This window comes from Patella vulgata, chromosome 6 (assembly GCF_932274485.2).
Source record: "Patella vulgata chromosome 6, xgPatVulg1.2, whole genome shotgun sequence".
NCBI classification, from domain to species: Eukaryota; Metazoa; Mollusca; class Gastropoda; family Patellidae; genus Patella; species Patella vulgata.
The window spans coordinates 73,517,963-73,534,131 of record NC_065884.2 but is presented as its reverse complement, the minus strand read 5'-3'; the positions used below and the strand labels follow the sequence as shown (position 1 = coordinate 73,534,131).

At 40.2% G+C, this 16,169-nt stretch overlaps 1 long non-coding RNA gene across 1 annotated transcript; it reads right to left on the bottom strand.

The window, feature by feature from the left end:
- Positions 1-125: 125 nt before the first annotated feature.
- LOC130013176 (uncharacterized) lies at positions 126-3,247 on the bottom strand. The gene is made up of 3 exons (XR_008788530.1): positions 3,149-3,247; positions 1,626-1,666; positions 126-139 (listed from the first exon to the last, which is right to left on the bottom strand). It is a non-coding gene; the product is annotated as an uncharacterized LOC130013176 (long non-coding RNA).
- Positions 3,248-16,169: the final 12,922 nt, after the last annotated feature.

Genomic DNA, 16,169 nt, shown 5'->3' with positions numbered 1-16,169 from the left:
AATCCTGACTCAGTGTCTAAAACAAACCAACGAAACTGCCAACCTTTCATAACATTTGTATATTTACTCAATAGGCCTTCCATTGGTTTCCTGTAATAATAACGTTATAATACACAACAATAGACCTTCCATTGGTTTCCTGTAATAATAATTACTATATCTAATTAAAATATATCACAATAGGCCTTCCATTGGTTTCATATCATAACAAAGTTATAGTTATTTACAATACATGTAACAACAGGCCTTCGATTGGATCCCTGTCATAATGTTATATTTATTGATAATACATTACAACAGGCCTTCGATTGGATCCCTGTCATAATGTTATATTTATTGATAATACATAACAACAGGACTTCGATTGGTTTCATGTCATAATAAAGTTTTATTTATTTACAATATATCACAACAGTCAAATTGAGGCTCTGTCAAATAAAAATTGATAATATTTCCCATAAAAGGCAAGATCGGCAAGATGATTGGAAGGCTTTTTTCACGAATTATGTTGGAATAGGATTCAGAACACACAACTTTACTACAATGTAGCTGCCAGAATTATAATTTTCTAAAAATATAATTCAAAAACACAACAGAAAAACTACAGAATATAAAAGAAATGAAAATGGGATTATGGTCCTAGTTTTCTGCTGCGACTGCGACACCATACAGTTTGCTATGAGGGAAATTTTGCCCGGACAGCGACGACACTGTTTCTTTTAATTTCAAATTCCAACTGTTTCTCTTGCGAGCATGTCAATGTGTAAACAGGACAATGGTTTTCCATTGCATCCGACACTGTCCTTGTTACGCCCTCTGTCCTGAACCCACGGACAAGGGGAACCCCAGACCTCCTGTTTAGTGAGAGAGAGAAATGGGGCTTAACGTTCACTCTACACAGACTAGGTCATTTCAGGACTAACATATGGTTCAATTTTATTTCATTAATTTGCTTGTGTGTATGGGTCTTTAGCAGTGGACAGAGAGAGAGAGAGAGAGGGGAGAGAGAGGGGGGTAACGTCCACTCGACACAAACTAGGTCATTTCGGGACTAACATATTGTTCAATTTTATTTTCATAATTCGCTTGTGCGTAGGGGTCTTTAGCAGCACGAGGTTGGACAGGCGACCCTACTCCTTGCCACGTACAACCAGGGATTCGAAACCACGCCAGTCGACTCAATGACAGACTTTATGATACAGCGCGCACACGCTAACCATTCAGACACCCAACCCCCCTAGCAGTGGGCAGAAACCGGAGGACACGGATAAAACCCATGAGGATGGACAGGAGACCCTACTCCTTGTCACGTACAACCGTGGAATCAAAACCACCCCAGTTGACTCAATGACAGACTTTATGATACAGCGTGCGCGTGCTAACCATGCAGCCATCCCCCCCCCCCCCCCGTTCCTGGTTACTGAGCCAACATCTTACTCACTGAGCCACCATGGCTCCAAACAAATGATGTCAACCTTACAAGACTCTTGTCACCTTTGATTTGTTGTTAAATTGGCCAGCAGGAGAATGTATCCATCGCTCAAATCAAATGTCATAAAATTAGAATTTAAAATAAAATAACATTAAAATAACATGCAAGCTGATGACTGAACAAATAATTTTACCTTGGTGACATCATTTTCTTTTCTTCCTCAAATTCAAATTCCTGCCAAGTAAGGAAAAGAAATGATTAAAATTTTTGGAAAATGCAAGAGAGAGAAAGAAAAAAACGGGGTTTAATGTCCACTCAACACAAACTAGGTCATTTCGGGATTAACATATGTTTCAATTTTATTTCAATAATTCGCTTGCGCGTAGGGGTCTTTAGCACTTGAAAATAGGGTTGAATTATTATAACTTTATGTCAGATGTGGCGAGAAATGATTTCTTCTGGTGAACAAAGAAGAATACGCTGACAAAGAGAAGGTAACGACTTCAAAATACCTGTAGAACGGAGGTAGGGGAAGAGCAGTATCTAGATACATTTCATAATGATTGTTAATTGAAACAGAGGGTCAAAGGACAACAGTTATCAGTCAGCTGAGAAAGAGAAATGGAGTTTAACATCCACTCAATACAAACCTGGTCATTTTGGGACTAACACATGGTTCAACTTTATTTCAATAATTCGCTTATGCTTAGGGGTCTTTAGCAGTGGGAGAAAACCGGAGGACCCGGAGAAAATCCACGAGGTTGGAAAGGCGACCCTACTCGTCACGTACAACCGGGGAATCAAAACAACACAAGCTGACTCAATGACAGACCTTATGATACAGCGCACACATGCTAACCATTCGGCCATCCAACCCCCTTATCATTAGACACCCTGTGAAAGGGATCTGCGGTACCGCAATGAGTAAGACACTGGCTTGCTAATCCGTATATGACAATTGATCCCGGTGTTGGCCATGACAGTTCATTAGGATTTTCCAGCATGCTTCCTCCCATGTCTGTGGTGCAGGACAGAGGGCCTGGCAAGGAAAGACTGGTAGTCATTCAGATGGGACGAATAACCGAGGTCATGTGAACACATTATAACATGCCCGTAAAAGATCTCTTTACAAGTTGGCAGTTAGTATTCAATAAAAGAGTAGGCCATGGCACCGCTGTACTGGCAAAATTTCCCTCAGTCATAATCATAGCACACTGTATGGCATAGGTCATAGGATGTTATTGTTGTTAAATCCCATCTCATGTTTTTATGTTAAATGTGAAGAGTACAGCCTTATAATTTCTTGGTTTAGACACATTGAGGTTTTCATTTTATATTTATAAATATCCACCAGACAATTTGTCATGAATAATAAATATAGCCTATACTGTTTCCAAATATGGCTGAGATTATTAACGGTTAACCTCAAATAAACAAACAGAAAATATTTGATGACCTGTCAAATCAAGAATATTAGACCAATGCATCTAGATTTCTATCTGCTCCATGGTATGACTAATATCATTAAATCAAATTCTATTTCCACTCATTGAATTCATCTGCTATTTACCTAAACAGTAAACAGTGGGCGTAGCTCACTAGCTGTGAAGGAAATGACAAAAAATGATAAAATACACTGAATTTTGTCAGCAAATAGGTGAATATTTACTTCAATAAATCACTTCCGTTCATCGGACCATAAACAAACACACCCACCTTTGCTCGTTGCATGACGGCTATGACTTGCATCCGTTCAGTCTCAGTCAAACACGACAAATCGGGCAGACCAAAGGTCGGGTCGTTTAGATTTCTTTCAGCGGCAGCCATGTTGGTCACGTTATATTTGACGGTCGACGTAAATTTTGGACTCGCATTTCTCCAAGTGAAACGAAACAAAAATACAATGTGATGTCTCCAAATAACAACTGTCGCTTTGATTGGCACTGAGTGATTCTGTTATCTACCAAAACCGCTTAATAAGATTACCCGACGTCATCTATTATAGCATTCAAATTGTGTGATCAATTTACTGGTAAGCGAAGATGGAAACAAAACAAGTTACATAACTATAAAGGTCATTTTCTGATAATTAGTTATCTTTGTCCATCTTCACTTACCAGGTAACGATAGATTCAGGGCTAAATCTATTTGTTAAGGCCAGCTCAATTTTTGTCACGGTCGTTGAAATGTAACTAAGTTTAGGGCACGTGATTGTTGACGAGATTGTAGGTTAGGGTTAGGGTAAGCATTGGGGCTAGCTCCAGGTTTTAAGAATTTGGGGGAGAGGTTAAGTCTCCACATAAGCACTGACCTAGGATGATGAAAAGTTAGTTCGCGATATTTCCTAGTTTTATTAAAAATACATACAATACATTAGATTAATTTACAAAAGTGATTTCACTGTTTTTGGTGTTGGTGGCGCTGATGGTCTTCCTTGGATGGTACTTCTGGTATTCTGGTATTTTTGTTTCTGAAGAAGAAAAAGAATAAATTTGAGGCTCTCGGGGGAGAGCCACATTAGTGTGTTTCCTACTACGAATTGGATTTTTTCTTAAAAAAATAATCGTGTTTGTTCCACATCACCGGGTTAGGGCTAGGGATTCTTATATCTAGTTGATTTTATTCACTAATGATTAGGGATAGGATTTGATATATGGTTTGTTTTTGTGTAGGGTGGAGACTGGTCTTATTTAATCTAATTTACTGTGCACTAGGATATCGTTCAGGGCGGGTCAGGGGCCTGTTTCACGAAATTTTAACTAAGATAAAATCCAAATTTTAGTAATTTGATTGGATAATATTAGATTGATTTTAGTGCTTAGCCAATCAAAATTGGATTTTATCTTTAGTTAAAATTTCGAGAAACAGGGCTCAGATTTTTATTTTTAGAATATGCAATTATAAGTTTCTGTGTGAATATTTTCGGGTGAATATTCACTCATTCGGTCCATGTTTACTTAATCATATTCAGCCTCATAATTTTAACTTATGCCAAAAAAGAGTAAGTGTAATTAAAATTCAATTAAAAACAATTAAATATTGTCGTGATAAGAAGAGTGTAGTTTTTTCTACAACCAATTAAATCATTGTCGTATGATTCGTAAATTACCAAAATATTATAGCTTTTTGGAAAATAAATTGTAAACAATCTGTGTTCTAGATTTAGTAGTATTCCAGCAGCTGAAATGAAATGAAATGAAATGAAATGGGGTTTAACGTCCTACTGTTCTGCTCCTAAACTGGGCTAATGAAGACGGGCATACGCCATACAGTGTGCTATGAGGGAAATTTTGCCCGGGCAGATGCGCTACGGACTACTCTTATATCGAATTCCAACTGCCAAGGGATCTTTTTACGTGCACGCCAATATGTACACGGGACCTCGGTTTTTCGTCCCATCCGAACGACTAGACAGCTGTCCCTGTCAGGCCGGCCCTCCGTCCTGCATCACTGACAAAGTAGAATCACGTCGGAAAATCCAGCAGCTGTAGACAGTTAATTTCTCACTGGCAGTCGGGGATCCACGGTGGCTAAGTGGGTAAGACGCTGGCTCGCTAGTCTGGAGGTTGAGTGTTCGATCCCTCCATTGGCCGAGAAAGTTCATCCAGCATTTCCGGCGTGGTTCGCCCTCGTCAGTGATGCAGGTCAGCTGTCTAGGTCAGCTGTCTAGTCGTTCGGATTAAACGAAAAACCGAGGTCCCGCGTACACATTGGCTTGCAGTTGGAATTGGATATAAGAGTAGGCCGTAGTGTCGCTGTCCGGGCAAAATGTCCCTCATACCACACTGTATGGCGTATGCCCGTCTTCATTAGCCCAGTTCGGAGCAGAACAGTAGGACGTTAAACCCCATTTCATTTCATTTCACTGGCAACTCTTTAGGGGGGTTTTCAAGCTCCTTTCTCGCATAAGAGGGGAAAATAGTGCGGGGCATTTCCGGAAAAAATATCCATTATAGCACACCGCACGTTTAAATCTTTTTGACACGGTCAGGCGCACTATTTCCCCAAGGTCACGAGATGTAAACAGGGCTAGCGCTAACTCTAACCCACCCTAGCCCTACGCCTTACATTAACACTAACCCACAATCCTCGGCAACAGTCATGTACTCTAACCCTGTGTATATCTCGTGACCTTAGGGAAATATGTGTTTGGCTTTGTCAAATAGATCTAGCCCACACCGCACGGCGTGTGATCGTTCCATTTAGCCCAGCTGGTGAAGACAAGTAGGACATTAAAGTAGCTACGTCTCTAACTCAATATCATCCATGGTCTTCGACATTGAAAACACGAATTAATTGTCAATTTAAATCAACATTGATGTAGCTAAGTCTCTAACTTATCATCCAAAGTCTTCGACATTGAAAACACGAATTAATTGTCAATTGAAATCAACATTGATGTAGATAAGTCTCTAACTTATCATCCAAAGTCTTCGACATTGAAAACACGAATTAATTGTCAATTTAAATCAACATTGATGTAGCTAAGTCTCTAACTTATCATCCAAAGTCTTCGACATTGAAAACACGAATTAATTGTCAATTTAAATCAACATTGATGTTGTGATCTTACCGGGAAAACATGGGCTTCTGATATCCAATATTCAAGACAAAATAAACATTTTACCATTGGTACACGAATCGTGTACCATAATGCGTTTCAGCACCATTTGTAACAAGAGACTCGAAGAACGAGGCTAGACATATTCCACAAGTCATGTCAAACGGTGACGACATATTCTTATCTGGAGGGCATGCGCAATAAACACTATCGGTGTAGACTGGAATAACCAGAAGCTAGAGATTGCCATTCGATTGAGACTTCTGGCGTATTTCGCCGAACATAACGGATTTGAAATTAGAGTAAAAAACGGAAACGATTGAATGTAGAATGTAAATCAGTTTATATATATTTATATTACATTATTATATTCGATGCGACCCATTTGTGTCAATTTCTAGGTCCCAAATATAAGCGATTTATCTCCTTTATATCAAACTTCAATTCATTTACGAACTTATGAGATACAATATTATCAATAGGATATACACAACCCATACCCTGACCCCCATACCCTCACAAACCACATCAAACGTAATCCTACATATAATTAAATTATCAAACAAAAATCAATCATGTCCGGCGCCAAATATCCTTCTATACTTTACACTAAAAACAAAAAAAAAATTAAACAAGATGTCTTAATGTATACCGAGCCACGAGGTCAGTGAACATGTCAATATTTCTGTGTTTACCGCTCCCAATAACAACAGTGACAAGAACCAGTTCGTGCTGCACTATATAAGTAATGACATTAAGATGCTATCCCTGTCTGGTATTTACGAGGACTTGACTGATGTCACAAATCACTGTATAGATAGATACAGTAATATGACACGTTATAGTTTTATACAATTTCCTTCAAGGGCATAATTTAAAGGAAGCAAGTCTCTAACTCAATGTCACCCACAGTTAACTTGTCAATTTAAATCAGTATTGATGCTGTTATCTTACCGTGAACAGATGGACTTTTGATATCTAATATTTACGACAAAAGAACATTTTAAAATTAGCACACGAATCGCGTGTCAGAATGCTTTCGAGTGCCATTTGTAATGAAGCTACTCGATGAACAAGGCTAAACATACCCGGCAGCAGAATATTATCAGTGTAGACTGGAATAACCATAGCACTCTTTCCATATTTCGCCGAACATAACTGATTAAAAATTACAGTAAAAACAGAAACGATTGAATGTAAATCAGTTTATATACATTCGTGGTACATTATCATATGCGTTGCGACCCATTTGTGTCCATGTCTAGGTGCCCACGAAGAGAGAGAGAGAGATGTTTAACGTCCACTCGACACAAAATAGGTCATTTCGGGACTAACATATGGTTGAATTTTATTTCAATATTTCACTTACGCGTAGGGGTCTTTAGGACCCAGAGAAGACTTACGAGGTTGGACAGGCGACCCTACTCCTTGTCACGTACAACCACGCTAGTTGACTCAATAACAGACCTTATGATATAACGCACAGGCGATAACCATTCGGCCATCCCCCCCCCCTCCCAAAGAATAAGAGATTTAGCTCCTATAATTTCTACATACATATAAGGATCGAGAAACCCGGAGATGTGGGCAGTTTAGTGAAATGATTATCAGTAAACAACTCATTTAAACAGTCAAGAATATATTTTACATATATTTGTGTGAATGGGCCAAATAAAGGAATGTGACAGTCCCCGGTGACATCGTGACACTGTGGGTGACACTAAACAGCACATGGCACTAATGTATTCGTCACTCACGGTGCTCTTCTATTTCGACTTGCTTCTGGACGTCAATTGACTTTAATATTTATACTTCACTTTGTGTTTTCTAATAGTTAAAACCCAGCAAACTGTCTTATCTTAAACCATTTCTTATGTAACCATAATACAGGAAACTGCAATTAGTATGGCAAGTTCTGCATTACAAATATCAGTTCAAATATAGGGCCCAGGTTCCCAAATGTGGGGTCGTTTGATACTATCAATAGGGTCGCCCAGCTGCCATGGGACCGTGGGATCGCGACTGATTTTGGGTTTCCTTGTGCTGAGAGGGAATTGCCTTATAGCAGTTTCTTCTGAAATGCTCGCAAAACGCGTTCCCAGCAGTTATATTTTAAAACTTTGGGGGTCACTCAAAATAAACCCCCTGATCTAGAGTTCATGTGCTCTTACAGTCTGGAAAGAACCACAGCAGCCCCCCCCCCCCCAATGATCTCTTTGTTAAAATTATATTTGGGACGTGTTTAATTAGTTCTATCATATATGTGATAATGACTGACACCAATATTGTCCTTTAACATGAGCATAAATTTCTAAATAGTAATTTAATAACATTTGGAATCCGACAAAAGACCTTCGAAATTTAGCTCTAACAATAACATATATAATGCATCTTTAATTAGAGGTCTACTTTGACAAACGTGGTGGCTCAGCGAGTAAGACGTTGATTCGCTAATCAGGAGGTCTGGTGTTCGATCCCATCGTTGGCCGAGAAAGTTCATAGGGATTTTTCGGCGTGGGTCCCACTTAACGCTGGAGTAATGACAACATATAATCGTAAAAGATCCAATTTACCGTATGCCCATCTATATTAACCCAGTCAGAGCAGAACAGCAGGGAGTTAAACCCCATTTCATTTCATTTCATTTCATTTTCTACTCTGACAAACTTATCAGGTAGATTTCATCATTGACACACGAGAAACAAATGACCACAAGGCCAGGATGTTAATGGTGTTGATGTAAAACAAGTATTTAATGCGATGTGTAATTATTGCGATATCACTTACACATGAACGATAATATGAGTTATATCCTGAAACCAGTGGGAGATATTTAATCGCTTATCGCTATTTGCATCTTTTGGACAGAGAGAGAGAGAGAGAGAGGAGAGAGAGAGAGGGAGAGAGAGAGAGAGTGAGTGAGAGAGAGAGAGAGATAGGAGAGAGAGATAGGGAGAGTCAACTGGCGTGGTTTCGATTCTCCGATTGTACGTGACAAGGTGTAGGGTCGCCTGTCCAAACTCGTGGGGTTTCTCGCCCCCCCCCCCCCCCGGTTTCCTCCCACTGCTAAACTTCTAAAGACCCTTACGCGCAAGTGAATTATGGAAATAAAATTGAACCATATGTTAGTCCCGAAATGACCTTGTTTGTGTCGAGTGGAATTTAAACCCCATTTCTTTCTCTCTCTCTCTCTCCATTTTTAATTCACACTAAATTATACTCAGATTAACACAGTCAGCGATTTCCTTGCTCACAGTTCAATAAAATGAAATGAAATGGGGTTTAACGTCCTACTGTTCTGCTCCTATACTGGGCTAATGAAGACGGACATACGCCATACAGTGTGCTATGAGGGAAATTTTGCCCGGGCAGCGGCACTATCGCCTACTCTTATATCGAATTCCAACTGCCAAGGGATCTTTTACGTGCATTCCAATATATACACGGGACCTCGGTTTTTCGTCTCATCCGAAGGACTAGACAGCTGCCCTTGTCAGACCCTCCGTTCTGCATCACTGACAAGGGGAAACCAAGCCGGAAAATCGGGATGAACTTTCTAGGCCAATGCAGGGATGGAACACCCGACCTCCAGGCTAGCGTAGTTCAATAAACAGTAAATACGTACTCCCATGGATTATTGAACGACGTTTGATTAAGATAATAAAACTATCAAGAAATAGATAATATCTTTTATTTTATTGTATCGAATATCGTTATTCCACCTTACATTGTAACACTCTTCATATTGAAACGAGTCTCTGATGTATGAATGTACATCAAGTCTCTGATGTATGAATGTACATCAAGTCTCTGATGTATGAATGTACAGCAAGTGAAAACTACTTGACAAAAATGGTTAGAATGTATTTACTTATTTATTTTAAAATTAGTCATTCCGTGGAATTTATTTACATGTTGATTTTATAAATCATTAAAGTGATGATGCGTCGTTTTTCGCTAAAATATCTGGCGGTTTAATCCACGCTAATATGTACTGATTGATTATTTAAAGATAGAGCCCTTGTCAGTGATGCAGGACGGAGGGCCTGACAAGGACAGCTGTCTAGTCCTTCGGATGAGACAAAAAACCGAGGTCCTGTGTATACATTAGAATGCACGTAAAAGATCCCTTGGCAGTTGGAATTCGATATAAGAGTAGGCGATAGTGCCGCTGCCCGGGCAAAATTTCCCTCATAGCACACTGTATGGCGTATGCCCGTCTTCATTAGCCCAGCATTGGAGCAGAACAGTTGGACGTTAAACCCCATTTCATTTCATTTTCATTTAAAGAGAGAGAGAGAGAGAGAGAGAGAGAGAGAGAGAGAAATGGGACTTAACGTCCACTCGCTCCAAACTATCGCAGGCTAGCGATACCATCGAGAGTTGATTATGGTCTGGATAAGTTAATTAATGTCTAATTAATAATTTAGATAATATTTCAGGCCTAAAGAAAGACGTGCAAGAGGCCGATTTAGCTCTTGCATAATGTATGTTTAACATGTACGGGTGAGATAGCATGTGTTTAATATGTACGGGCGAGATAGCTGCTGTTTCACGTGTTTTAATGGGGTTTTAAAGTACAGTTAACATCTAAACGCTTTATGTAAAACTGTAAAATGAATAAGAGCAGCAATACTCTTTGTCAATCTACAAACTTCCGTCCCCACTGTCTCGAACAATACCAGTTCCAAATGCGCCACGAGGAGTAACTTTGATGAACTGTCCGCGATACAAAGTTTAATTGTAAAGCTTTAATGGCGTTTCTCAAATTCGCGTTATATCCCAACAATAGATAGATCGGAAATGGCGGCAATTCGTAAAAGTGTGTAACGATATTGGTCAAGTGCGAATTTCAGTAACCTAGGAATATTATAATTTAGGCTGAAAGTGAACACGTTATTTATGTATGCCATACTTCAGAATTTGAGATGTAGCCGAGTGCACTTTAGTTTTTGTCACGTACACCGGAAATTAAATATGACGTGTTATAATATTTATAACAGATATAGGATGACGTATCATATTATAATCCATAGTATCGTGTTATTTGATATTTTGTCAATAAGGTGCCCGCTGCGAACTGTTTTAATACCGGATCAAAAATATATCGCTTATAAATTAATCATACCTTACTGGGTTGATGTAATAGGAAACCCCCAACCTTTCTGGGTGGATAATTCGCGGGTCATGCTCTAGGGATTAGGGATTGGAGATTAGTTCTCGTAATCTCGTTATCTCACGAACTGGTTATCCTTTAGTTTTCAAATACTTTCACATGGCGGATAAAATGGCGGACCTACATATTAAAGGGCCTTGAAGCTCGAACTATTATGGAGGCACTTCGCAACAACTATCCGGCTATTACAATATACTTACACGTTTTAAATATATTTGACCCAAGTCGCTTATGGGACGAGAGAGAGAGAGAGAGAGAGAGGGGGGGGAGAGAGAGAGGGGGAGAGAGGGGGAGAGAGAGAGAGAGAGAGGGGGGAGAGAGAGAGAGAGAGGGGGAGAGAGAGTTGCGGTTTAAGGTCCACTCGACACAAACTAGGTCATTTCAGGACTAACATATGGTTTAATTTTATTTCAATAATTCGCTTGCGCGTACGGGTCTTTAGCAGTGGGAGGAACCCTAGGACCCGGAGAACACCCACGAGGTTGGACAGGCGACCCCACTCCTTGCCACGTAGAACCGGGAATTCGAAACCACGCCAGTTGACTCAATGACAGGCCTTATGATACAGCGCGCACGTGCTAACATTTCGGTTACCTCCACCCCCTGGGACGAGAGGGCCTGCAGCTTCAATAGTATGTCTGCTTCTTATCCTTTGTTTTCAGTCACATCTGCAACTATAGGTTTCTGCTTGTTATCCCCTTTACGCTCTGAATTACCCGTAGCATCTGAAGGGGGGGGGGGGGTGCCAGAGGGACACGATGGTCGTTGGTTTCGTATTGCACACAATGGAAAGGGTGCCGGAAGCGCCCATTGGGGTAACCGATTCTTTCCCCATTAGGTAAAGGCACCCATTGGGTGCCCGATTTGCTCCAGGGGGGGGGGGGGGGCAGCTGTCCCTCTTCGGGCCTGAAATTTACTAAGAACTTAGCTATTTGAAAAGGTGAAGAGTTATTGGCCTTGATTTAAAAGATTAATCGGAACATGCCAGTAATATCCGGTGTAGTTAAATTCGTACTCAGACATCATTCAGCCAGGCGCAAGAGATATGATATTACCAGTTAGAATTTAGGGCTTTATACTCATCGCCTTGTTAGGATGGTTTGGTGAAATTTTTATCGTCTCCACTGCTACAGAGTCACACTGGGTGGAATAGTTTGATGAAATGTTTATCGTCTCCACTGCTACAGAGCCACACTGAGTGCAATAGTTTGGTGAAATGTCAATCGGATTAAAATAGAGATCTATATTTCGTTTCGTTTTTTTATACTTTCGATTGCCTACACTACATGAAGATTTGACCGGTTGTACTGGACGTCCCGAGCGGCTTTTGACCTATGACGTCAGACATTGATTACTCAATCAGCGTTGACGTTTCTAGTGGTTTACCCACATTTCCGTACATCGTTCGCCAAGAACACACCGTAACAGACCGTTTCATTGACTAATCCCTCACTTCAACCAAAACGCCGGTAGTATAACAACTCTTCTAGATCCTAGTGTAGTAAAGACAAGTAAAACGAAATTTTGAACTATAAAAAACGAAACGAATTAAGATCTGTGTTTTAATCAGATTGGTAAAATGTTTATCGTCTCCACTGTTAAAAGGTAAGTATGTAAGACGCTGGATAGCTACCATCTATTTCAGTGAAATTGGTTTAACGTCTCTATTTCTGTGACATTCCGGTGTGCTACGCCAAATCTGTTTCACCCGACCCCGCGCGCCCCCAAATTATGTGATGTTTCGGTAATCAATGACTTTACGGTTATTAAATCCAGTATTCCCTGTCAGTCTTGCATCATGTTGGAGTCAGAGTGATTACTTACTGAACAATACATTCGCTGTCAGTCTAGCATCATGTTGGAGTCAGTGTGATTACTTACTGAACCGACCCTGCTGTAAACCTACTATAAACAATAAAAGTGAACCAGTTGAGAACCGCTTTTTACGATGGTCACCTCCATTTATCTCGACGATCGGTGTCCGAAATACTGCAAGACTGCATTTCCGCGGCAGTCTATTTTTCCCAACTTTGTGGTTCGTTGCTCGTTAGTCAAGAATAACGAGAGAGAGAGAGAGAGAGAGAGAAAGAGAGAGAGACCGAACCCCACGAGGTTGGACAGGCGACCCAATTCCTTGTCACGTACAACCGGTGAATCGAAACCACGTCAGTCGACTCAATGACAGACCTTATGACATCACGCACAGGCTAACCATTCGGCCATCCAACTTCCCCAAGAATAACGAACAACGAGTCAGTTTCATTTCTGAAAGCCATTTGTTTTCATTGGTTCCGACTTTATTTGTAGGCTAATTCTTATTTACAGATGATCGTATATGAAGATGAAAACTTATTTATTTAAACAACATGCTACGAAAATTATAACAACATTTTCCTAGTTTATGGAAAAACTTGATATGTCATATCGATTCAATATCAACACCATAAAATACTCTAATAAAATAATTTACACGTGTTTTTGTTCATATTTTGAGTTTGAAGTTATCTGGTATTCCCTGGTGACCAGTAAACATGTACAGAGAACAAATTATTTAATGTGTATTGTAATAGAGTTGACATGTTCGTTTCATATTACATAACTTATTTAATCAACTGGTAAAACAATATATCATACTTAAAGTTGATACCAGCCACGTCATTCACACCGCGGAGATAGGGGCGCCTTCTCAACCTCGTGGGTTTACTCCGTGTACTCCGGTTTCCTCACACAGGAACGACCCCTGCGCCTGCGCTAAGAAAATAAAAATGAAAAATAAGACTTGTCTGCGATATCACATTCGGTGGAAGCGGACGTTAAACACTATGAAGAACAACAATGTCATTCACATGTATCTCAACACCTAATGAAAATGAAATAGGTTTTAACGTCCTACTGTTCTGCTCCGACTGGGCTAATGAAGACGGGCATACGCCATATAGTGTGCTATGAGGGACATTTTGCCCGGAGAGAGGCGCTATGGCCTACTCTTATATCGAATTCCAAATGTCAAGGGTTATTTTACGTGCACGCCAATGTGTACACGGAAACTCGATTTTCGTCCCATCCGAACGACTATACAGTGTTCCTTGTCAACCGCCCCGTCCTACACGATTGATATGGTGAACCACGTCCGAGAATCCCGATAAATTTTCTCTCGGCCGCTAACGTCCTACTCACTGAGCCACCGTAGTTCCCATCTTATCACATAATTATGGGCCAGGGAAATGAAATGAATCGGGGTTCACGTCATACTGGTCTAATGAAGACGGCATGGACAAGGAATTGACAATGACGTCATCTCGTCCATCTTGGAATTATAACGTATTATCAACCATCGAAATGCGCCAAATGATGCACAGTTGTCCGAGGAACAAGCATGCCAAGTTTCAAGTCTATCGTGCATGAATTAGCTCCCACGAACACCAACAATAACAAGACGAGCTGTAACAAGAATGTTGTTTTAAAATATGTAGGCATAACTAATCGGCGGAAAACGATACCTGAATTATTATTTCTTTATCGCTCTGAGATACCTAAAGATGGCGGTCGGGTAAAATGAATAAACGAATTTAAACTTTAAATGTCCATGACTTAAGTTAGAATTGGTCGATTTGAATAATCTTAGGACTATACTCGTACTTTAATAAATAATATGAAATGGGGTTTAACGTCCTACTGTTCTGCCCCAACCGGGATAATGAAGATAAGCATACGCCATATAGTGTACTACACCTAATGGAATCGTTAAGGGTTTATATTATTGGCGTTCCAATAATTACAAGGATGGAACGAGGTGTTTGGTGTTGGTTTAAATATTATTTAAACAATACCTGTTAATGGAACGCTTTTATAGAAATAATTTCCATTGAGATTTTTTAAAAAATAGAGAGCGTATCCTGTTACTACCTATAAAACAATATTATCCTTTTCAAGTTTAACACTCATCCACCATTATGACATCACTTCAATGGCTGGTAAATAAAAAAATACATCATTTAATTCAATTATTCCTGAAATCAGTGGTATCGGAGACGGTATTAACGCCATTTTTAGTACATAACGCCCACGTGTGATGACGTATAAAATGGGTTTCAACAGGGTTAATGTTAGTCCCAGGGGTGTAGTCAGTTCTTGGGGCGGGGGGGGGGTGTCGAATGCTCTATCGCGTGTTTTAGATCATAAGTTAGGTCATTGAGTCCAGTGGACTAGTCCCATGCTTATACATGACAAGGAGCTGGCATAGAGTCGCCTGCCCATTGCTATAGTCCGAGAAGTCCGGTTACCCACTCATTGCTAAAGACCCCTAAGCGCAATGAATTATTGAAATAAATTTGAACCATATGTTAGTCCCGACATATGTTAAGTGAACGTTCAACCTCATATCTCTAAATATATATGACTATTAGAATACAGGGTCTTAAAACGTCCAAATCCCCGTCGTGGATCAACACAAATGTCTCGAATTATGAACACGGGCTGATTTTAACACACTCGAGTGAACTTTGTAGTGAAAATCACTGATCCGAGCGCCTCTCGTCAAACCCCTAAAGTGAAATTGAAATTGAAACGGAGTTTAACGTCCTACTGTTCTGCTACTATACTGGGCTAATGAAGACGGCCATACGCCATACAGTGTGCTATGAGGGAAATTTTGCCCGTGCAGCGGCACTGTCGCCTACTCTTATATCGAATTCCAAATGCCAAGGGATCTTTTACGTGCATTCCAATGTATACACGGGACCTCGGTTTTTGTCTCACCCGAAGGACTAGACAGCTGTCCTAGTCAGGCCCTCCGTTCTGCAACCACGTCGGAAAATCCAGATGAACTTCTCGGCCAATGCAAGGATCGAACACCCGACCTCTAGGCTAGCACCCTGAAGTGAATGGTATTAAAAATCAGAAACCGCAACTACATGTACGAGAATTCTCCAATCATGGACACGAATGTCGCGTGCCAAATCAAATATCGCCTCTCTTTAAAATTCTAGAATCAAACATAT